Consider the following 22,483-nt stretch of genomic DNA (forward strand, 5'->3'; position numbering starts at 1 on the left):
ATCACAAAATTAATTAAATCTATTTGTCATTATTCCTGGCAGATTTTATTTTTAGTGTTTTTATAACAAAAATCAATATATAAGTTTATTCATAGCAAAGTAACTTATTTATGTGAACTCCAAGTCACATAAATTACTTTTTCTTTTAGAACCAATGTAGAAAATATCTGATACCACTTATTAATAATTAAATTTTAACAAAGAGATTGAAAAATACAAAGTAATGCAGTGATTTATTTGCTAGAGCAGAGGTTACAGGGAGAGGAGCATAAAATTAGAGTGAAGAAGATCATGCAGGGTGAGATGGGGAACATGTGGGAATAATAAGAGCCTGTGCATTCTGAACTAAGAGTTCAAGGTTCTGAGACTGCTAGGGAGAGGTTGAAGGTTTGGGTTTACTTACACAATAATAGAAGAGGAGGGCGTGTGTAAACAAAGAGTAATCTGGAGGCATAGATGTGTTCCTCATTTCCAACAAAGGTGAATTAAAGATGCATCTTAGTTACAGGTTTTAAAGAAATTTTGTAACTTAAAGTCGCCAAATCCAGATAAAGGTCAATAAAGGAAAATCATTCGTTAACTCATTAAACCAACATTTGTCGAGTGTCTTATGTATAAGCCAATGTGTGGGCACTGAGCTTGCATCAATAAGTAAGACAGAGATTTCTCATTGGCCTTATTTATCTTATAGTCTTGTAGAAATTATCCAGTCTTTCTGGATATCCTAATGAATAGAACAGAAGTCTTCAATTAGATTATTTTGAATTCTGAGAGCTCACCTGGTTAAATACAGAAGGGAATTTGCTGTGTTCTCCCAGGTTTGCTGCTATTTTTGAAGTATAGAAGAAGCTTTTTTTTTTTTTTTTTTAATCTCACAAGGGACAATGAGCAACATTTCCATTCAAACCGCCTCAAAATTTCAGGAAGTTTTTAACAAGAGCTCACTTGGAGCCCAGAACTTCAGAGTTAGGATAAGTATCTGGTTTCTGTGGTAGTTAGACAGAGCATCTGTTTCTTATGTACCTGGGAACCAATGGGCTGCAGAAGAGGGGTAGAGGACTGCGAAAGGGAAGAGAGGAAGTGGTGCCAAGGTCAAGAGGGAGATACGCTATTAATGAGAGGGAGGCTCTAGGCAGGGCATTTTGCAAATAGACAAGTACAGTAAGTTCCCTGCATGCAGACAAGTTCCATCCTGAGGTCACCCTCCTAAGTCCAATGTGTTTGTAAGTCCAACAGAGTTAGCCTAGGTAGCCAACTAACACCGTTGGCTATATATTAATAGGATTGTACTGTAATAGTTTTATGATATTTTTCACACAAATAATACATAAAAAACAAACACAAAATAATACATTTTAATCTTATAGTACGATACCTTGAAAATTACAGTAATACAGTACAACAGCTGGCATACAGGGGTTGGCATCCAGTGAACAGGATAGAAGAGTTACTGATTAGGGAGGGGTGGGAGATAGTAGAGCTCAAGGAGCAACAGCAATAGCAGATGGAAGACAATAGAAGGCAAGCTGCAGTTTCACTCAGGCCTGATGTTGATGGCACAGGTTCTGGTTCCTTGCTGGAACCAGATGTACGTTCACATCTTTGAAAGTTCCGGAATTGAAGGTTCATATGTAGGGGACTTATATGTTCTTAGACTGCCTGTGATGTTTCATCCTTAGCAAGATGGTTATGCTCATTTTGAGAGACTTTCCAAATTTCCTATTTCAAGGAGGTGTCTTTTAGGAGGTAAATTGCTCATCTGCTGTCTCTCCCATCCCAATACTTGGGAGGCAGAGGGTCTATCAGTACAAGAACTCTAATGTCTCCTGCTGGGTCTTCCTAATACTCACTTGCAGACAGAGTCCAACTCAGGTCCTACCAGAAAGGCTTCTTGCTTGAGGAGAATGAGTCTGCTCTTCCCTGTGCCCTTTTCAGTTAAATGGGCTCCTCATGGTTTCTTGTGATCAAGCCTTTATTTGTGATAGGGTCCTGGTCCTAATAGTTGCCTAGTATCTCAGTTGCTTGGATCCTAGATTGCTCCTGGGACTCCTTTGTCCTTTCTCCTTAGAATGCCTTCCCATGGTAGGTCACTGCTTTCTTCTATCAGGTCCTCCTGATGCTCAGTGCATCTTGGCTATGGGTTTGCTACCTCCTGGAATAGCCCCCTGACTTCCTACTAAGTCTCACTGATATGTAGTTCTGCCTGTACTTCTGTCATTTTTGGTAAAAAGGGATTTGGGAAATAATTAATAATCCTTAACTCGTCAGAATCTCCCCTCTCTTATGAAAAGTATATGAAAGTGTTAGTCACTCAGTCATTTTCTAAATCTTTGTGACCCCATGGACTGTAGCCCACCAGGCTTCTCTGTCCATGGACTTCTCCAGGCAAGAATACTGGAGTGAGTTGCCATTCCTTTCTCCAGGGGATCCTCCTGACCCAGAGATTGAACCCAGGTCTCCTGCATTACAGGCAGATTCTTTACTGTCTGAGCCACCAAGGAAGCCCTAATACTCAGTTTGTAAAGATGCTAATTCTGGGTTCAGTGGAGTTGTGAAAATGTTAGATATGATTAATGTTTACTGTGTGTACAAACCATACATTTTGGTTTTGTTTTGATTGAATTTGTTTGGGTTGAATATGTTTACATCTGAGAACCACATAAGATTGTTAGGGGAAGCACACAGATTGAAACCGCCCACCCTGGCCAAGCACCATAGTAACCATTTGCGTGAGTTGTTTTATGACAGGAGATCCTGATAATGAATACGGAACTAATCAGCCACCACCAACCGGAAGAGTTCAGGAAAGGTCGAAAGGAGACACCGCGTGTCCATCCACTTCCCAGAATCCCTCTCACTAGCATCCATCTTGGCTGACTGATGCGTGCACCACCAGGAAAGACTCTGAATTAGAATGATTGGCCAAAGACCACCTGGAAGCTAATCCCATCACCATAAAAGCCGAGACTGGGAGCCACGTGGCAGAGCAGTTCTCCTGGGTCCCCTTACCCTGCTGCTCTCCACTCAGGTGCCTTTTCCCAACAAAATCTCTTGCTTTGTCAGCAGATGTGTCTCCTCAGACAATTCATTTCCAAGTGTTAGATAAGAGCCCAGTTTCGGGCCCTGAAAGGGGCCTGCCTTCCTGCAACAAGATCATGGGAGAAAGGAATGCTGGCTGAAAATGTTGAGCATGAATTAGATGATGAAGTATCTTTGAAAGTGAAAGTGAAGTCTCTCAGTCGTGTCCGACTCTTTGTGACCCCACGGACTGTAGCCTACCTGTGAAGGCGCAAAACCGAGAGGATGAATACAGTTGGGCACTGGGCTTGATAAAGATCTGATGCTCACCCTGATCGTTGGAACCACAGACCAATATGTGCCTCTTAGAAGAATGAATACGTATTTTGAGAAAACCTCTTTAGGATGGAGTAACTTCATGGTCTGCTCTCTCTCAGAATTCTGTGAGGAGCAAGTCTTCCAGTCTCTGCTTGGACCCCAAGAGCTCTGTGGTACAGGGACTTGTCCAGCCACCCTCGGGGATCTCTAGCCTTTCACAATCCTAAAGTCTAAGCTTTATTTTGTGCTCTGGGAATTAGAGGTGCAAGAAAGAAGGCAAAGGCTTCAGCTTTTTCTTCTAGGTTCTCCTAAATAGTCCTAGGTCTAGACTCTTTCTTTGGAAGGAGAAAGGAACTTTAGAGTTTTGAAATGCAAATCTGACTCACTTAGCTTGCTGCCAGAATGCCTAAGCTCTTGAGTGTCCTCTTCCAAAACTGTCCCATAGCCTCCTCATGGCCGTTTCTCTGCTTGTATTTTGGAGTGTAATTTTTTTATCAGACAAGTTACTATATTTTATTTACTGATTCATTCTACTTAAAAATGAAAAACTTCATTAAACAACTATGTTAGTTTAATAGTTAAATCAATACAGTTCCTGATTTTAAGGAAGGAAAGTAATGGATAAACCAGTAAGTGACATGAAGTGATAGGTCATGGTAGAAAGTATGTACAGGGTGAAGGAATGAAGGTGAAAGGAAGAAGGGTCAGATGCCGAATTTGAAATTACTCTTGGGTGAGTTTTTAAAATACCTTAAGTCAACCTGTTGGTGATGGACAGGAAGGCCTGGCGTGCTGTGATTCATGGGATTGCAAAGAGTCAGACACGACTGAGCGACTGAACTGAACTGAAGTCAACCCCAGTGACTTCTAAGCCCTGGCTCTAAGACTTGGGCTCGGCCAAGCCAGGCTTACTTCCCATAACAAAGTCCATTGGCCTCTCAGATTAATTATTCCTGTCCACAAAATAGCAAAGAAACATCACGCCAAAGCATTTGATTATCTTCTGCTTGAGGCTTTAATTAATCAGGTTTTTGCTGATTTATCATAATATCAGACAAGTGCCAGAAAAACATCACGGTGGAATGGAAAGGCACATTTCTTTGCTCAGAAATCACAGAAGATTGAAAGCTCTAAAGAGGCAGCTTAGAACTGGGCTTTGCCATGTACTTGGGCTTCATCAATCTGAGAATGAGGATGCTTCACTGCTATTTAAAAGCAGAAACAAAAGCCTCACCTGCTGCTTGCATTTTAAGAAACTGGCATTCAGCCTGTTTGGGGGAATTGACATATGGCTTCATTTTCCTGAATTTCTGCGGCTGAGCCTCTAAGGATTGTCTAGAGATACAGACAGTCACAGTGGTTCTACTGCAATAGTTTTTCAAGTACTGGCTACCAATATTATAGGATATACGATGTTATTGATTATGGGAAGGAAAGTCCTTTTGCCTCTAGATTGGAAGTGGGTTGTATTTTAACATCTAATGCATTTGGTCTCATCATTTTCCCTGAGTTTGGCAAAGCTTTGAGAAAGATCAAACTAAGGTTGTCACAAATGGACAAATGTCTGTCAGTAATAAAAAGTCTGTCAACAATAAAAAGTTTTAGGTCAAGAACAAAACTCATCTTGAAAATTTTTGTCCATCTTCTTCAACAGCTAGCTTTCTTAAGGAGAGCTATACTTGTTGAATTTCAAGAGTGGTTTGGTAGAAAAATTTATTACTGTTATTTAAATGCTATCATATCATTTTACACTCATGTGAACTATATGGTATAGGTTGTCTTATCTCTGTTTAGTGTATGATGAATTCAGAGCAGATGAAATCAGGTGGCTTGTACAGTTTCAGACAGGTGGTATGGGGCAAAACTGGGACTCAACTTCACCAAATCCACATGGTTTCCATTAAACCACTTTGCAGTTTTGCAACCAATATTGCAGGCTCCTTGAAAACAAGTGATTATTTGTAGCATTTTTTCCCCTCATTGTACCAGATATCACTCTGGGAGTCGATGGCTTGATTTTCTGTTTATGGCACTATTTTCTAGAGATGTGTAGGTAACTATACCAAATAAATATGGATATATGGCTACATACTATAGCCAAAATATGGAACTATAAAATCCCATTGACTGGAGAAACAGACATAGAGAATAGACTTATGGACATGGGGAGAGGGGAGGAGAAGGTGAGATGTATGAAAAGAGTAACATGGAAACTTACATTACCATATGTAAAATAGATAGCCAATGAGGATTTGCTATATGGCTCAGGAAACTCAAACGGGGCTCTGTATCAATCTAGAGAGGTGGGATGGGGCAGGAGATGGGAGGGAGGTTCAAAAGGGAGGGGATATATGTTACCTATGGCAATATGTGAACCGTGAACTTACTGATGTTCAAGCTGGTTTTAGAACAGGCAGAGGAACCAGAGATCAAATTGCCAACATCCGCTGGATCATAGAAAAAGCAAGAGAGTTCCAGAAAAACATCTATTTCTGCTTTATTGACTACGCCAAAGCCTTTGACTGTGTGGATCACAATCAACTGTGGAAAATTCTGAAAGAGATGGGAATACCAGAGCACCTGATCTGCCTCTTGAGAAATTTGTATGCAGCTCAGGAGGCAACAGTTAGAACTGGACATGGAACAACAGACTGGTTCCAAATAGGAAAAGGAGTTCGTCAAGGCTGTATATTGTCACCCTTTTTATTTAACTTCTATGCAGAGTACATCATGAGAAACGCTGGGCTGGAGGAAGCACAAGCTGGAATCAAGATTGCCGGGAGAAATATCAGTAACCTCAGATATGCAGATGACACCACCCTTATGGCAGAAAGTGAAGAGGAACTAAAAAGCCTCTTGAGGAAAGTAAAAGTGGAGAGTGAAAAAGTTTGCTTAAAGCTCAACATTCAGAAAACAAAGATCATGGCATCCGGTCCCACCACTTCATGGGAAATAGATGGGGAAACAGTGGAAACAGTGTCAGACTTTATTTTTCTGGGCTCCAAAATCACTACAGATGGTGACTGCAGCCATGAAATTAAAAGATGCTTACTCCTTGGAAGGAAAGTTATGACCAACCTAGATAGCGTATTCAAAAGCAGAGACATTACTTTGCCAACAAAGGTTTGTCTAGTCAAGGCTATGGTTTTTCCTGTGGTCATGTATGGATGTGAGAGTTGGACTGTGAAGAAGGCTGAGTGCCGAAGAATTGATGCTTTTGAACTGTGGTGTTGGAGAAGACTCTTGAGAGTCCCTTGGACTGCAAGGAGATCCAACCAGTCCATTCTGAAGGAGATCAGCCCTGGGATTTCTTTGGAAGGAATGATGCTAAAGCTGAAACTCCAGTACTTTGGCCACCTCATGCAAAGAGTTGACTCATTGGAAAAGACTCTGATGCTGGGAGGGATTGGGGGCAGGAGGAGAAGGGGACGACAGAGGATGAGATGGCTGGATGGCATCACTGACTCAATGGACATGAGTCTGAGTGAACTCCGGGAGTCGGTGATAGACAGGGAGGCCTGGCGTGCTGCGATTCATGGGGTCACAAAGAGTCGGACATGACTGAGCGACTGATCTGATATGATTTGATCTGATGGCTGATTCATGTTGAAGTTTGACAGAAACAATAAAATTCTGTAAAGCAATTATCCTTCAATAAAAAAATAAATTTAAAAGAATCCCATTGACTAAAATCTTATAGAGTACTTTTAAGGACTGTGAATTAAGGATTAGATTTTACCCTACTTGCAAACTATGAAATAAGCCTGCCACAGTTTCATAGAGGCTGGTGGAAGACACAGATTTCTCAAAGTAATAGCAGTAATCATCAACATTTTTCATTTGTTTCTCCAAGTTCTGCTTCCTATCTCGTGATACCAAGAGGGCCAGATAACACCTCTGTATGCAGTAAGTTGTATTATAGGAAGGAACTATAATGGGACAGCAAGCATGCTTCTGGGCTTCCCTGGTGGCTCAGCTAGTAAAGAATCTGCCTGCAATGCAAGAGACCCTGGTTTGATTCCTGGTTCAGGAAGTTCCCCTGAACAAAGGATAAGCTACCCACTCCAGTATTCTTGGGTTTCTCTGGTGGCTCAGATGGTAAAGAATCTACCTGCAATGCAGGAGACCTAGGTTCCATCCCTGGGTCAGGAAGATCCCCTGAAGGAGGGAATGGCTACCCACTCCAGCATTCTTGCCTGGAGAATCCCCCTGGACAGAAGAGCCTGGTGGGCTACAGTCCATGGGGTCACAAAGAGTCATGTGACCCCATGACTGAACAACTAAGCATAACACAGAGAGCAAGCATGTTTCTACTCCAAAGTAAGACTGTATTTTATTAATATCTGCTCAAACTATTCACTATACAAACATTTTTGAAAAGGGTGTTATGGGAAGTAAGGCTGGCTTGGCCAGACTCAGTTCTTACAGCCAGGACTTAGGGGCACAGGGGTTTACTAGAATGTTTTCAAAACTCACCCCAAAATAATTTCAGCTCTGGCATCTAGAACAAAGAGTAGGTAAGCACTTTGCAAGATGGTAGATAAAAGAGAGGACCATGGAGAATTGTCTCCCAGGACATATTCAACTCCTTTACTTGTGTTCGGCATACAGTTACAGTGTCTGGGGAGGGCGATTTCCCCACACCATCCAACAATCAATTCTCTGACATCAGCGAGGTGTCCTTCAGTTCAACTCAATTCTGAGGCTATATACCTGGAGATAGCGTCAGATTCCACAGACCCCACAGTCCTGCAAGACTGCTCCCCTTTCAGATGCCAATTTCAAGCCCAGGTTCCTCTGCCTGGCTATAAATCAGAGGTTCCTATGACTCCCTCTTTGGGTTTGATTAACTTGGTGGCTTACAGAACTTGGGAAACCCATGTAGTCACTAGATTACCAGCTTATAAGGGATATTAGAGGATGTGAATCAACAGCCAGGCGAAGAGATGTGTAGGGGAAGGCATGGGGAAAGGGCTCCATGCTTCCTCACTTCCTCGCCTTCTCCAGGCACACCACTCTCTAATTATGTGGTTGGTTCTCCTGGCAATCAGTCTCCACTATCAGCTTCCTATTCTTTAGGTCTCAGTTTAAACCTTCCTCAAGGAGACTAATCCTACCCCCATGCCTTGAATGGTCTGAAGTTCTACCTTCTGTGTAAGCTAACATTTTATCCTGCCACACTTTCATAGATGCTGGCAGAAGACACAAAACTTGTGGGTCAGAGATGGTCTTTATTATTACCAGACCAGGTTCATTTGCCAGACATGCAACATGCCAGATGCTGAAAAGCTGAGGCTTACAACAGAGAAGAAGTTTACTTGCAAGGTAGCCAAGTGAGGAGTCAGGAGAACAAATCTCAGATCTGCCTCCCAGAAGATGGGATTTAGGAATGTTTAAGGGTTAGAGGGGCAGGGTGATCTGAGGCATGGGGAAAAGTGACCGGGGATAAGAAAAGTGAGGTCATGGGTGCTCTGCACAAGAGTACTCAGATTTCGTGCCTCTTCACAGGCCGCATGTTCAGAGAATGATTTCATTAGCTGCTCTAAGGGTGGAGTTTGGAGCCCTATGTTGTCAAAAAGTCATCCATCGAGCATTCACTCAGGCCCACTCAGATGGCCCATGGTCTCAACTGGTCCGAACGGGCAAGATCTACCTCCAAGTTCCAGAAAGACAAGTAATCATTACTCCAGTGACCCATATGTCAGAGGTGTTTTTTATAAGGAAGCTCTTGGGAGTTTAGTTTAAAATCAGCTAGAAGCCAGCAATTAAAAGCCAGTGAGGCAGGTTAGGTTTGGCAGGCTTAATCATATTTTCCCTCAGTTTCATTTCTTTTAAATCTTTTCTCTTTTTCTTGGCTGCACTGAATCTTCAGTGTTGCCTGTGGGCTTTCTCTAGTTGAGGCTCATTTCAGTTCAGTTGCTCAGTCACGTCTGACTCTTTGTGACCCCATGAATTGCAGCACGCCAGGCCTCCCTGTCCATCACCAACACCCGGAGTTCACTCAAATTCACATCCATTGAGTTGGTGATGCCATCCAGCCATCTCATCCTCTGTCGTCCCCTTCTCCTCCTGCCCCCAATCCCTCCCAGCGTCAGAGTCTTTTCCAATGAGTCAACTCTTCACATTAGGTGGCCAAAGTACTGGAGTTTCAGCTTTAGCATCACTCTTTCCAAAGAACACCCAGGACTGATCTCCTTTAGAATGGACTGGTTGGATCTCCTTGCAGTCCAAGGGACTCTCAAGAGTCTTCTCCAACACCACAGCTCAAAAGCATCAATTCTTCGGTGCTCAGCTTTCTTCACAGTCCAACTCTTGCACCCATACATGACCATTGGAAAAACCATAGCCTTGACTAGATGGACCTTTGTTGGCAAAGTAATGTCTCTGTTTTTGAATATGCTATCTAGGTTGGTTGTAACTTTCCTTCCAAGGAGTAAGCATCTTTTAATTTCATGGCTGCAATTACCATCTGCAGTGATTTTGGAACCCAAAAAAATAAAGTCTGACACTGTTTCCACTGTTTCCCCATCTATCTTCCATGAAATGATGGGACCAGATGCCATGATCTTCATTTTCTGAATGTTGAGCTTTAAGCAAACTTTTTCACTCTCCACTTTCACTTTCCTCAAGAGGCTTTTTAGTTCCTCTTCACTTTCTGCCATAAGGGTGGTGTCATCTGCATATCTAAGGTTATTGATATTTCTCCCGGCAATCTTGATTCCAGCTTATGCTTCTTCCAGCCCAGCGTTTCTCATGATGTACTCTGCATATAAGTTAAATAAGCAGGGTGACAATATACAGCCTTGACGTACTCCTTTTCCTATTTGGAACCAGTTTGTTGTTCCATGTCCAGTTCTAACTGTTGCTTCCTGACCTGCATATAGGTTTCTCAAGAGGCAGGTCAGGTGGTCTGGTACTCCCAGCTTTTGAAGAATTTTCCACAGTTTATTGTGATCCACACAGTCAAAGGCTTTGACATAATCAATAAAGTAGAAACAGATGTTTTTCTGGAACTCTCTTCCTTTTTCGATGATCCAGCAGATGTTGGCAATTTGATCTCTGGTTCCTCTGCCTGTTCTAAAACCAGCTTGAATATCAGGAAGTTCATGGTTCACGTATTGCTTAAGCCTGGCTTGGAGAATATTGAGCATTACTTTACTAGCATTTGAGATGAGTGCACTTGTGTGATAGTTTGAGCATTCTTTGGCATTGCCTTTCTTTGGGATTGGAATGAAAACTGACCTTTTCCAGTCCTGTGGCCACTGCTGAATTTTCCAAATTTGCTGGCATACTGAGTGCAGCACTTTCACAGCATCATCTTTCAGGATTAGAAATAGCTCAACTGGAATTCCATCACCTCCACTAGCTTTGTTTGTAGTGATGCTTTCTAAGGCCCACTTGACTTCACATTCCAGGATGTCTGGCTCTAGGTCAGTGATCACACCATCGTGATTATCTGGGTCGTGAAGATCTTTTTTGTATAGTTCTTCTGTGTATTCTTGCCACCTTTTCTTAATATCTTCTGCTTTTGTTAGGTCCATACCATTTTTGTCCTTTATCAAGCCCTTCTTTGCATGAAATGTTCCCTTGGTATCTAATTTTCTTGAAGAGATCTCTAGTCTTTCCTATTCTGTTGTTTTCCTCTATTTCTTTGCATTGATTGCTGAGGAAGGCTTTCTTATCTCTCCTTGCTATTCTTTGGAACTCTGCATTCAGATGCTTCTATCTTTCCTTTTCTCCTTTGATTTTCGCTTCTCTTCTTTTCACACTGTTTATAAGCCCTCCTCAGACAGCCATTTTGCTTTTATGCATTTCTTTTCCATGGGGATGATCTTGATCCCTGTCTCCTGTACAATGTCATGAGCCTCAGTCCATAGTTCATCAGGCACTCTATCTACCAGATCTAGTCCCTTAAATCTATTTCTCACTTCCACTGTATAATCATAAGGGATTTGATTTAGGTCATACCTGAATGGTCTGGTGGTTTTCCCTACTTTCTTCAATTCAAGTCTGAATTTGGCAATAAGGAGCTCATGATCTGAGCCACAGTCAGCTCCTGGTCTTGTTTTTGCTGACTGTATAGAGCTTCTCCATTTTGGCTGCAAAGAATATAATCAATCTGATTTCGGTGTTGCCCATCTAGTGATGTCCATGTGTAGAGTCTTCTCTTGTGTTGTTGGAAGAGGGTGTTTGCTATGACCAGTACGTTCTCTTGGCAAAACTCTATTAGCCTTTGCCCTGCTTCATTCTGTACTCCAAGGCCAAATTTGCCTGTTACCCCAGGTGTTTCTTGACTTCCTACTTTTGCATTCCAGTCCCCTATTGCGGGGAGCCGGTGAGGCATTCCACTCGTGACAAAGGTCATGAGGAAGGAGGCTCGGCATACGCAAAGGCGGGATCGAGCCTCAGGAGTCCCCCCGGATATTCTCGAGCATTTTCCCCCAAAAAACCAGAGTCTGCCTACTTTATTGCTTTGTGCTCTCACCTCTGACTTTACTGGGGGCTGTCCCCTACCACCATCTCGCTCTCTCTGTCAAAGAGTTAACTTACAGCTCCAATTAATAAAGTTCCTGGGCAATTAGGAGTGTTTAAATCCAAACCCCTCTGATGGCTCTCTAACTCGCCTGACAAGTTTACCCGGACTCCTGCAGCTATGCATACGATTGTTTACAGTCTCCTAGCCTCCAGAGGCACGGGAAGCTTAAGATATTCAAATAGCTTAGAGCCTCTCAGAGAGTTAAAAACTGTCAGAATAAACTAGTAAAGGATTTCATTGATGAGTCAATGCTTGTTGCCAAGTTTTCACATCCCCTGAATTGTATCCTTGAATATGTATCAATTAATAGTGGGTATGTAGAAAAAATAAGTAGTGGCCTTGGTGTTAGTAACTTTAGACCCTTAAGGTAATAAATTCTTTCTTTGTTGTAAACCCATTACACATCCGCCCTATAGGAATGCAATTTTATCTTTGGAAGATGGTGCCAAACCTTGAAATAATTACTCTTAGAGAAAGTAAGTCTTTGTTGATAAGTCCTTGTCAAGAGTCATAAAATGTTAGTAGGCCTTCTGGCCAGAAGATGATGTAAATCACCTAAACCATTTGTATACGATACATTTGCAGGAAAGAAACCTTGGTTTTTGATAAGAACCAAAGACTGCTGACTTTGCATCCCCTATTATCCTCTATGTGTAACTTAGGGTATAAAAGCCCCTGTTAAAAATAAAGCTACGGGCCTTGTTCACCAGCGCTTGGTCTCCCCATGTCATTCTTCCCTCTAACCTCCAGCTGAGTCTCCATCTGGAGCGCGGAACCCACCACGCTTACTAATCATGCCTGGGCTTCTAAGACCCACTCGAGAAGGTGTCTAGGGTGAGACACCTTCCGCTATTCGAGAGGGCGCCTGCGGCCTACGTAAGTGGTGCAAACTTCTTGTCTTGAAGTTTTATTGGTCTCCCGCGTAAACCAAGCTACTCAGCTTCTTTTCTCCACTGAATTTTCCTACTGAGCTATCCTCATTCTATTGTTCCCTATATCTCTAATTAGCATATAAATAGTCGCCTAGGCCGTCTCTCCTTCGAATACCCTGGATCAGCTGGGGCTGGTCCCCAGCACCCTATAGTGAAATGGACATCTTTTTTGGGTGTTAGTTCTAAAAGGTCTAGTAGGTCTTCATAGAACCGTTCAACTTCAGCTTCTTCATTATTACTGGTCGGGGCATAGACTTGGATTACTGTGATACTGAATGCTTTGCCTTTGAAATGAACAGAGATCATTCTGTCGTTTTTGAGATTGCATCCAAGTACTGCATTTCAGACTCTTTTGTTGACCATGATGGCTACTCCATTTCTTCCAAGGGAGGCTTATAGTTGAGGCTAACGGTGTCTCTTCCCTAGTTGCGATTTGTGGGCTTCTCATTGCGGTGGCTTCTCTTGTTGCAGATCTCAGGCTCCGGGGCCTGCAGGCACAGCAGTTGGGGTGCACAGGCTCTAGAGTACAGGTCAGTAGTTGTGGTGCATGGGCTTAGTTGCCCTGTGGCATGAGGAGTCTTCCTGAACCAGGGATTGAATCTGTGTCCCCTGCATTGGCAGGTGGACTCTTAGCCCCTGGACCACTAGGGAAGTCCCTCAGTTTCCTTATTACTCACAGTACAGAAGGCAGCACAGCTGTCCTTTCACTTCAGTTCCTCTTGTCCCTGAAGTCTCAGGGGGATGGTGCAGCGTAGAGCATGTCAGCGCTGTACACACAGTGGGTTTGCCGCACAGCTGCGGAAACTCACGCCGAAGAACCTTGGTCTTCTAAAGGGGACTTTGGGCAAACCTGCCCATCCTTTGCCATGAAGGTGACACGGTCTTTACTGTGCTGGTAGGAAACCTTCCCTGTGCTTCAGAGGGAGACACCATCTCTATCTTTTGAGGCTGCTTCTTATACAAACATCCATGAAAAGAAAGAAGGGAACAAAAGCTGACACAAGATATACATGAATGCGAGAGACCCAAGGAGAATGGTCTCCTGATACCCCTTCACTACCTCATCTACGTTATGATAGGTTCTCTTGTTATAAATTCTCATAAAACTGTTATTTTCTGTTGATAACACTTATTCCAATTACATTTAATAAAGTTCTAGTATAATTGTTTGTTTTATTTATGCCTTCTTCACTAGATTCTAAGTTCCAGGTGTGTAGAGACTAATTTGAATGCTAAACATCTAACCCTTAGCAAAGCCTACACGAGGTGATCCATAGATGCTCATAGAATTTTATAGAATGATGAATGAACATGGCTGGGGCCTCTCTGCAAGGAGGTCAACCAGTCCATCCTAAAGGAGATCAGTCCTGAGTGTTCATTGGAAGGACTGATGTTGAAGCTGAAACTCCAATACTTTGGCCACTGATGCAAAGAGCTGACTCATTTGAAAAGACCTTGATGCTGGGAAAGATGGAAGGCAGGAGGAAAAGGGGATGACAGAAGATGAAACAGTTGGATGGCATCATCAACTCAATGGACATGAGTTTGTGTAAACTCTGGGAGTTGGTGATGGGCAGGGAGGCCTGGCGTGCTGTAGTCCATGGGGTCGCAAAGAGTCGAATGTGACTGAGCAACTGAACTGAACTGAACTGGGGCCTCTCTACTGACTGGAACCTCCTTTGAGAAGTCTGCCCAGATTCTCTAAATATTGGTTTGATGTCCTGTGAGCTTCTGTCCTATCTTATATGTGGTCATTTCGCAACGTTCACTACACCACTGAAATTATTTACTAAACTTTGAACTTCTCCCCAGCAGAGTCATCATTTCTTCCCCAGTGGCTGGAACAATGCTTTACACAGAGTGGAAGCGTAATGGGTATGTGCTTTTGTCTACACAGACCTAAATCTCCCTGTTGACAGCCTTATACATTAAACTGCTCTTGCAGGTCATCTCCTAATATCCTTTAAGAAAACAGATAAATGAGTCACAAATATGAAGTTACACCATTTTGATTCAGTGTTTGACCCTTACTTAACTCAAAGAGGAAAATACAGGTAGGTAGCTCAGTTGAACAGCAGCGACTATTTTGTCTGGGAATATCAAACCTAAATCAAATAAACATGATCACCAGTTCAAGATATTTTACTTTTCTTATATGTCTGATATTTCTGGTGTTGTCTAGAAAATTGAATTGGGACAATTCTCTCTCTCTCTTTTTTTTAGAACAATTCTTATTTTATTAAAAGAAAGTGGCAGGATAGCTTAGTTGAAAGTTCATGGACTTTTGAATCAGAAAAAAAAAAAAAAAAACAGGAATTCTGGCTTTGTCATTATGAATTCAGGTAAGTTATACCTTTCTTGATTTCTCAATTCAAAAATAGGAATTGTTATATTTATTTTATTGTGCTAAGAAATGGATGTTACGTCTGTCATTTGCTTTGAAAACACACCTGCGCCCCATCCCTTTTGACATTTGTGAATTCTTCGCAAGTTTTGCCATGTGCCAAAGACCTGCTTTCCCCGTAATGCTAAGATGGTCCTGATACTCAGGCACAGGTAGGTGACAAAGGGCTTGCCAGGCAGAGACACCTTCTCCAGCGGTTGACTCTGTACCTAGTGACACAGCAGAGATGCTCACCCTGTGTCCCTCTTCCTGTCAACAGGGCATTAGCCATTCTTTCCAGGCTTAGTTCTTGAACCAGAAGGGACAGTGCCCAACCCCTGATGCTGGCTACACTATTTTCTTCATCACGTCCCTCCTACAGCATGATTTCGACCATTGTTGCTGGAACCTCAGCCTCGAGCCTGCGTCCCCAGCACTCCCCGTGGTTCTGGGAACTTTTTTGCTGTTGTTCAGTCGCTCAGTCCTGTCCGACTCTTTGCAACCCCACGGACTGCAGCACACCAGCCTTCCCTGTCCTTCACTAACTCCCGAAGTTTTTCGAATACTGGAGTGGGTAGTCATTCCCTTCTCCAGGGGATCTTAACAACCCAGGGATAGAACCTAGGTTTCCCGCGTTGCAGGTGGATTCTTTGCCAACTGAGCCACCAGGGAAGCCCTCTGGGAACTACACGATATCTTTAATCTCGTTTTCTACCTACTCAGTCAGAGACAGCTTCTGTCACTTTCATCTAAAGACCTCAAGCTGACATATGGCCCCAGCTTATGAAGGTCCAGTGGGTTCAGCAGGTGAGAGTCAGACTAATTAGCTCAGGTCCGGGAAGGGTTGAGAGGCTTCTCGACAAGCCCAGAGTCTGGGGCCTTAAATGACTGATGATCTGAGCACTGTGCATAATTATTTAGGTCCAGAAAAATGGAAATGAGGCAGTTGTTGATGATTCAAGGAAACACGCATGTTCTTTTCTTTGACTTTCTTTTTTAGGGCATTTGGTTTGACCTCATGCTCAGAATTAACTCAATGTCATGCACTTGCCAAGGAAGCATGTGCCAGGGGAGTTCAGTAAGTATGAAAAGCCTTTCCTCTAAAAAGTAAGGAGCAGCCAATTTGGGGATACACCAGGCCCTCAATTGAAAAGGAGGCATTTGCAGAAATCTTAAAATTTTATGAAACGTTGGCACCAAATTAAGGCATTATTTCATCATCATGTATTTTTGGTCGAAGTGTTTAGGTTTTCTGATCATAAGCATTAAAACTTTATGTGCAGACTTAGCATTTAATTTTGCTTTCAAAGACTTTCTAATTTTCCCCAAACCACAAAGAATAAAAAGCTATTTTTAAAAGTTCTATACAACTTGGTTTTAAATAAAAACAAAGAGTAATATGATTTTAAGAGCTCTGGGCTTAAAGTCAAAAGTTTGTGATTTCTGCTCCTCCAACTTGCCTGCTTCCCACTGTTTGATCCCTTCTTGCCTCTGTTTCCCCATTTGTGGAAGTGGGTCATAAGATTTGTTTTACAGAGCTGTTTTGAGGACAGAATCCTGAAACTGTGTATACTAGAGCCCCTGCCTGGAGACTTGACACAGGAGGACCTTGAAGAAGATTGACATTTATACACTACTGTCCCTAAAGTAGGCTTCCCTGGTAACTCAGCTGGTAAAGAATCTGCCTGTAATGCAGAAGACCCCGGTTTGATTCCTGGGTCAGGAAGATCCCCTGTAGGAGGGATAGGCTACCCACTCAAGTATTCTTGCGCTTCCCTAATGGCTCAGATGGTAAAGAATCCGCCTGCAATGTGGAAGACCTGGGTTCAATCCCTGGGTTGGGAAGATCCCCTGGAGGTGGGCATGGCAACCCACTCCAGTATTCTGGCCTGGAGAATCCCCATGGACAGAGGAGCCTGGTGGGCTGTAGTCTGTGGGATTGCAAAGAATTGGACATGACTAGGCAACTAAACACACACACACATGTGTAAAATAGATAACTGTTGGCAAGCTGCTGTATAGCACAGGGAGCTCAGCCTCGTTGTCTGTGATGACCTAGAAAGGTGGGATAGGGGTTGTGGGAGGGAGGTCCACGAGGGAGGGTATATATGTATACATGTAGCAGATTCACTTCCTTGTACAGAAGAAATAGCATTGTAAAGCAGTTATACTCCAATTAAAAAAAGAGGTTGAATTGATTTTGGTTCTGAAACTATTCTGACATAATTTAAGATAAACTATATGGCAAAGGGGAGAAATGTTAGGTCCTTCTATAGTGCAGTTAATGTTTATTTTTAGGAAACTGCTCTCTTCTTATTATTATTTTCCCATAGTCTTAAAAATCTGAAAAGTGAAAGTGTCTCAGTCGTGTCTGACTCTTTGTGACCCCATGGACTATGTAGTCCATGGAATTCTCCAGGCCAGAATATTGGAGTGGGTAGCTGATCCCTTCTCCAGGGGATCTTCCCAACCCAGGGATTGAACCCAGGTCTCCTGCATTGCAGGCGGATTCTTTACCAGCTAAGCTACCAGGGAAGCCCTTAAAAATCTGAACCCCAAATGATTGGTCCAAATCCTTATTAGAGAGAGGATTTTTTTTTTTTTTTTAACATAAGACTGTCAGGATGGGGGCTAAAAGGAAGGAAGATCCAGATTGTGATAAATGAGGACTCCATAAACCTAAGTTTGTTTCTTCGGGGCAGGAGAGAAGGCATCATGGGAAACATGGGGCATCCCATAGGAGGATCAATCCTTTATTTCTGTCTTTTTTCCTGCTCCTGAGCTGTAAGTGCTACAAATACAGTGCATATCAGCCCTCCTTTGCCATCTTCCCTCCCACACAGACACAAGAACAATTTGTTACTGTCCTAGGGCTTGCAATTATGGAGTCTAAACCTGCACACACATAAAGGAGTTCAGTTCAAGTTGAATGTCAGTGTGAAAGAGCTGATAGCATTTCTAAAAACCTGCCTCCTTTGAGCCTGAAGGATCGACAGATGTGTGTGTTACACAGAACGTCTTGGAGCAGGGCATTTGTTTGTGCTTTGATGTGTGGCCAGAGCCATTTGCAGGGCTCATCATCATATGATGTTGGTTTGAAGCCTCTGCTTGACAAGGGCCGGCTCCCAGCTCCTCCACCACCCCATTCCCGGGTTGTTAGTATCGGCCCTTGGTGTCTGAGACCACTTTGTCACAGCAGTGCCTCCGTGTACCCTGAAGTCATTCCTTTAACCTGCCATGCTTCTGCTCTGGCTATTTCAGCTTTCCTGACAGTCTTGTCAAAGCAGTTCTGTTGGGCAATGAGGTTCTTCATCTCCAGCCTGGAACTCTAATATGGGCCCATGTTAAAGAACATCAAGGGAAGGCTGGACCCACAGAACCGGCACCAACCTTTAGGTCTATAGTTGTGCCTTAAATGGAAGTGTTACATAAGGGTGTTTATCATACACTATGACCAGCCTCGACAAGCCTGTGCACCAGCTTGTAGAGGAGATGGCTTCTCTGGGACTCACTCACCCACATCACGCACTTTCAGAAGGGCTTCTGGTTTTCAGGTCCCTGCGGGTTTGGTTCAGACTTCTAACTATTGGGATGGTCAGATGTGGTCAAAGCAGCTACTTGAAGAACTCATTCAAGGAAAAGGTGCTCTTTTTCATGGCTATACTATTGACCCCACTTTTTCTGCCCCACACTCCCCAGACAGCTTATATTTAATTAATTTTGCTGTTAGTCTCTCTGTCATGTCTGACGGTTTGTGAGCTGGGGCTGTAGCCTGCTAGGCTCCTCTGTCCATGGGATTCTCCAGGTAAGAATACTGGAGTGGGTTGCCATTTTCTTCTCCAGGGGATCTTACTGACCCAGGGATTGAACCCAGGTCTCCTGCATTGCAGGCAGGTTCTTTATAGTCAAAGCCATCAGGGAAGCACCATTTCTTTAATGGCTATACCATTGACCCAACTTTCTATGTCCCACACCCCCCAAAGTAGTTTGTATTTAATTAGCTTTGCTGAGCCTCAATTTTTCTTGTCTCAGAAATGGGGATAGTATTTTATATCTCATAGAGTTTCTTTGAGGATTAAGTGAAATAATGGTTAGAAATCAGTTGACAAATCAGAGGCATTGCGTTTCCTTCCCTCTATGTTTATAACAATTGTCACAACTTGTCATCCTTAGGGATGATTCCACCATCTGTTCTGTGTGTCATGCCAACAAAAATCGTGCTGAAATATATATAGAACAATAACTCAGCACTACTGGCCAGTAAAAACCTAATGAGACCTGTTAATTAGCTAGATTATTCTCAACCCTGTGCTTTGGCAGAACAAGATAAATGACAGAAATTAGTCCATGACTCTTGTATCAGCCAAAATGAACAAGGAATTTCATGGCATGCACTAAGGGCTTATGTATACAGTGATCTTAATTACATGTACGTTATTGCAGTGGGGTCATCAGTGAAAGTTTTGCATCTGACTCTAAATCTGCTTAGATCCTTACTTACCAAATCAATATTACATTCATTATTAGCCCTCATATTTGAGTAGCCTAGGCTTCCCTTGTGGCTCAGATGGTAAAGAGTCCGCCTGCAATGCAGGAGACTTGGGTTCAATCCCTGGGTCGGGAAGATCCCCTGGAGGAGGCATGGCAACCCACTCTAGTATTCTTGCCTGGAGAATCCCTTGGACAGAGGAGCCTGGTGGGCTACAGTCCGTGGGGTTGCATAGAGTCAGACACGAGTGAGCGATGAACACACAGAGAAGATTCTGATGATGGAGATGATTCCAAATTCTTAAACTTCTGGTATCTCAAAACTTTGCTAAAGAGGTATCCAATCAGTAGTGGTAACCACTGCTTCATTTAGAACATGGAGATCAGTTGCCAGAGGTGGATCCTGACTCTGGCAATTAATTTCAAGACCACATTAGAAAACATCTAGCTTCCAATCAGAGTGTGTGTGTGTTAAGTCACTTCAGTTGTGTCCAACTCTCTGTCACCTTGTGGATTGTAGCCCACTAGGTTCCTCTGCCCTTGGGATTTTCCAGGCAAGAATACTGGAGCATGGGTGCCATGCTCTCCTCTAGGGGATCTTCTCCACCCAGGGATTGAATCTTGGTCTCCTTCACTGGCCAGGTGGGTTCTTTACCACTAGCACCACCTGGGAAGCTCCTCTAATCAGAGTAACTGCTAATTACACTCAAGATCCCATTAGAAATTTTAGCCTCATTATAACTCAAACAATATATCTTTCTGATTTAAATAAGAATGCTAAATATTTGCTTATACCTTGTAGTAGTTTGGGGTTAAAGTATAAAGAAGAGAAAGGTAATTGATGACAAAATTATCTTCACAATCACTTGCATTGATTACATTACTTCTGATTCAAAAGAGAGTCAGTTTATTCAGATTATAATCACAAATGTTATATTTTTTAAGATGGCATGATTTCACTGGGGGTGTGTCTGTGGTGCTTTACAATTGGCAGATTCATTAATGAGTGACCAAAGCTCTGCCTCAAGATTTAGCATGTTTAATAGTAATTGGAGTATGTGTAGAAAACATCCATTCCTAAAATACTATGATTATTCTATTAGGCTGATTCTAGGAGATGATGCTTAATTCTCTATCCTGTCATTTATAGCTGGTTTTCCTAGTAATGGTGATTCACTTATATCTTATTCTTGATTGTCCATGGCCAAGTGGCGCTTGTGGTAAAGAACACACCTGCAATGCAGGTAGACATAAGAGATGTGGGATTGATCTTGGGGTCAGGAAAGTCCCCTGGAGGAAGGCATGGCAACCCACCCCAGTATTCTTGCCTAAAGAATTACATGGTCAGAGGAGCCTGGCAGGCTACAGTCCATAGAGTTAAGTCTGACACGTCTGAAGCAGCTTAGCACAGCACAGGATACACAGCCAAGTACTGTGATACTAACTTAGTAAACAGAGTCCACAGGTAACTTGATACCATAGTTGGTTAGCTGTCATAGTTGGTTAGTTGTGGAGCTGTCTTTGTTTTGTAGAATTCTCTCTGCTAGATCTAGGAACAAGGAAAGTTGGCTTGAATATTTGAAAGAATACTATTCTGTTGGCATAGAACGAAGAAGCATAATATAAAATCAATAAAGAGTGATTTTGCTGTGTGTTTTACTATTGCATCGGCTGAACAATTTATTTGTGGTTTTCCATAACATGTTATGAAAAACTCAAACAAACACTTTTTGGCCAACCCAATACTTTTCATGTCTCACTTCCATCCTTAGACAGAGATAAGAATGTCTATCATGTATGATAGATGTATCAAGCTAAGGAACGAATGTATCAATCTAAGGAACGAAGAAGAAAATGACCAGGACTGTGTGTTTATTGAACAGTTTTAATGTTAAACCATGTAGGATTAACTAGCAATCTACTTCTGCTTCATTGGTTACTGTAAAGCCTTGGACTGTGTGGATCACAACAAACTGGAAAATTCTTCAAGATATGAGAATACCAGGCCACCTTACCTGCCTCCTGAGAAACCTGTATGCAGATCAAGAAGCAACAGTCAGAACTGGACATGGAACAACAGGGTGGTTCCAAATTGGGAAAAGAGTATGTCAAGGCTGCATACTGTTACCCTGCTTATTTAACTTATATGCAGAGTACATCCTGCAAAGTGCCAGGCTGGATGAAGCACAAGCTGGAATCAGGATTGCCAAGAGAAATATCAATAACCTCAGATATGCAGATGGCACCACTCTTATGGCAGAAAATGAAGAGGAACTAAAGAGCCTCTTGATGAAAGTGAAAGAGGAGAGTGAAAAAGCTAGCTTAAAACTCAACATTCAGAAAACTAAGATCATAGCATTCGGTCCCATCACTTCATGGCAAACAGATGGGGAAAGAATGGAAACAGTGAGAAACTTTATTTTCTTGGGCTCCAAAATCACTGCAGTTTGTGACTGCAGCCATGAAACTAAAAGATGTTTGCTCCGTGGAAGAAAAGCTATGAAAAACCTAGACAGCATATTAAAAAGCAGAGACATTACTTTGCCAACAAAGGTCTGTCTAGTCAAAGCTATGGTTTTTTCAGTAGTCATGTATGGATGTGAGAGTTGGACAATAAAGAAAGCTGAGTGGCAAAGAATTGATGCTTTTGAAATGTGTTGGAGAAGACTCTTGAGAGTCCCTTGGACTGCAAGGAGATCCAACTAGTCTATCCTGAAGGAAATCAGTCCTGAATGTTCATTGGAAGGACTGATGCTGAAGCTGAAACTCCAGTATTTTGGCCACCTGATGGGAAGAACTGACTCATTG

At 42.6% G+C, this 22,483-nt stretch overlaps 1 protein-coding gene across 8 annotated transcripts in view; it reads left to right on the forward strand.

Moving 5' to 3' along the window:
* The window catches only part of LOC147356181 (uncharacterized), a 252,719-nt gene that overhangs the window by 226,025 nt on the left and 4,211 nt on the right, over positions 1-22,483 (forward strand). For 3 of the 8 annotated variants that reach the window (XR_015142687.1, XR_015142684.1, XR_015142679.1), the window contains 3 exons: positions 14,620-14,679; positions 15,028-15,146; positions 16,188-16,265. The gene's annotated coding sequence lies outside the window, so the exon portion shown is untranslated. Of the gene's footprint in view, positions 1-14,616; positions 14,680-15,027; positions 15,147-16,187; positions 16,266-22,483 lie in introns of all 8 variants that reach the window. The other 5 variants (XR_015142689.1, XR_015142685.1, XR_015142681.1 and 2 more) reach the window with 2 other exon arrangements.

Source organism: Bos grunniens, chromosome 16 (genome assembly GCF_055505025.1).
Source record: "Bos grunniens cultivar Pamir isolate PY7600 chromosome 16, Bosgru_T2T1.0, whole genome shotgun sequence".
Classification (NCBI taxonomy): Eukaryota; Metazoa; Chordata; class Mammalia; order Artiodactyla; family Bovidae; genus Bos; species Bos grunniens.